Source organism: Megalopta genalis, unplaced genomic scaffold, assembly GCF_051020955.1.
Source record: "Megalopta genalis isolate 19385.01 unplaced genomic scaffold, iyMegGena1_principal scaffold0074, whole genome shotgun sequence".
Classification (NCBI taxonomy): domain Eukaryota; kingdom Metazoa; phylum Arthropoda; class Insecta; order Hymenoptera; family Halictidae; genus Megalopta; species Megalopta genalis.
This window is the reverse complement of record NW_027476143.1, coordinates 582,501-585,000: the sequence shown is the minus strand read 5'-3', so window position 1 is coordinate 585,000 and position 2,500 is coordinate 582,501. Positions and strand designations below refer to the sequence as shown.

Sequence of the window (2,500 nt, the reverse complement as noted above, 5' to 3'; positions counted from 1 at the left end):
ATATACATGCACAAAAAACACCCATTGGGCGAAAGGGAATCCGGTTTCTATTCCGGAACCCGGCAGCGGAACCGCATACCATTCGGGCCCTCGTAAGAGTGTTCGTCGGGGTAACCCAAAATGACCTGGAGACGCCGTCGGGAGATCCGGGGAGAGTTTTCTTTTCTGTATAAGCGTTCGAGTTCCCTGGAAACCTCTAGCAGGGAGATAGGGTTTGGAACGCGAAGAGCACCGCAGTTGCGGCGGTGTCCGGATCATCCCCTCGGACCTTGAAAATCCAGGAGAGGGCCACGTGGAGGTGTCGCGCCGGTTCGTACCCATATCCGCAGCAGGTCTCCAAGGTAAAGAGCCTCTAGTCGATAGATTAATGTAGGTAAGGGAAGTCGGCAAATTGGATCCGTAACTTCGGGATAAGGATTGGCTCTGAGGAGCGGGGCGTGTCGGGCTTGGTCGGGAAGCGGGTCTGGCTGACGTGCCGGGCCTGGGCGAGGTGAACGGCTCTCGTGGCTGGGATCCGAGCTCGGTCCCGTGCCTTGGCCTCCCGCGGATCTTCCTTGCTGCGAGGCTTCCGTGGCGTTTCCCATCGGTGCGGTCGTCCTCTTCGGCCGCCATTCAACGCTCAGCTCAGAACTGGCACGGACTAGGGGAATCCGACTGTCTAATTAAAACAAAGCATTGCGATGGCCCCCACGGGTGTTGACGCAATGTGATTTCTGCCCAGTGCTCTGAATGTCAACGTGAAGAAATTCAAAAAAGCGCGGGTAAACGGCGGGAGTAACTATGACTCTCTTAACCATCAGTCTCATAGTTTAGCAAGCAGCCCCCTTCTCGTGGGTCCCGCCGCCAGTACCTCCTTTGGAGGGAAGCTAAGAGCTGCCTCTGCGAATCTGGCCAGTAGGGCTGCCACCCCTACTGGTCGAAACCTAACTGGCGCCTATCTCACCTAAAGAAATTAGGGCGGCTTTGCCTCCCTTGGGTACTGCGCCTGGACCAGATGGACTCTCCGCCAAAGAATTCCGAGGTGTTCCGATCAATATTTGGACGAGAATTTTTAATATCTTTGTCATATGTGGTAAACTCCCACAACATCTCTTGGAGTCTCGGACAACCCTCATACCAAAAAAAGACGGTGCCTCGGAACCCGGGGATTTCAGACCCATCACGGTCTCATCGACCATCACAAGAGCCTTCCACAAAGTCCTGGCCAACCGGATGGCTAAACTCATCCGGGTGGACCCGCGACAGAAGGCCTTTAGGCCAATTGATGGATGTTCCGAGAGCATTTTCCTAATGGATTTTATTTTAAAGTTCTCGAGACAGAACCACCAACCTCTGTTTATGGCGTCCCTGGATGTGGCAAAAGCCTTTGATTCGGTCACACATCAGACCATAGTAGATACTCTCCGATCATCTGGAGTTCCAAGTCCAATGGTTGAGTATATAGCGGAGACTTATGACCGATCGTGCACGCGGCTTCAATGTGGAGGCTGGGAATCTCATGCGATACACCCTACTTGTGGGGTTAAGCAGGGAGACCCACTATCACCGATAATATTCAACTTGGTGATTGACCGACTCTTCTCCAAACTCCCTAGGGAGATAGGAGTACGTATCGGAAACTCCATTGTTAATGCCATTGGATACGCTGATGATCTGGTCCTATTCGCACTATCACCTGCCGGTCTCCAACAGTTGCTCGACGTCTCTACGATGTATCTACATGAATGTGGTCTACGGGTGAACCAGTCGAAGTGCTTCACAGTGTCCTTAAAAACGGTCCCTAAACAGAAGAAGTCGATCGTTGATGCGGCGCAATCGTTCAACTGCCTCGGGCGTCCGATCCCAGCACTTAAACGCACGGATGAATGGAAGTATCTGGGTGTTCCGTTCACTCCTGAAGGTCGACTCATGAAGAATCCTCTTGATCGAGTCAAACAGGAGATACATATTCTAACAACGGCACCCTTGAAACCCCAACAACGTCTGTTCGCGTTGCGAACAATGGTACTTCCTGCATTATATCACCTGCTAGTGCTGGGTTCAATTAATATCAGTTTACTGAATAAACTTGACGCTACGATTCGGAAAGCGGTTCGAAAATGGTTAAACCTGCCGCACGACGTTCCTAATGCGTACTTCCATGCTGACGTCAAGGATGGCGGCCTATCTTTACCATCGTTTCGTTGGGTAATCCCACTTCAGCGTTTCAATCGCTTGGGAGCCCTCAAAATCATTGAAAATGATGAGGTCCCAGTGGTGATGCGGCAGTTTGTTGAAGCCGAGATTAAACGCGTCCAACTACGTTTAAAGGATCACGGGCAATCCATCAGCTCGTTGACCCTGTGCAAAGCACGATTCTCGAGACTGCTTCACGAATCCAATGATGGTCGCCCTCTTGAGAAATCGCGTGACGTGATGCGGCAGCATACATGGCTTACGGATGGGAACCTCTTTGTTTCCGGGCATGACTTTATATATATGAATAAAGTTCGGATTAATG

At 51.4% G+C, this 2,500-nt stretch overlaps 1 pseudogene; it reads left to right on the top strand.

Annotated features, from left to right (window-relative positions):
• The window catches only part of LOC143261884 (large subunit ribosomal RNA), an 8,408-nt pseudogene that overhangs the window by 2,096 nt on the left and 3,812 nt on the right, over window positions 1-2,500 (top strand).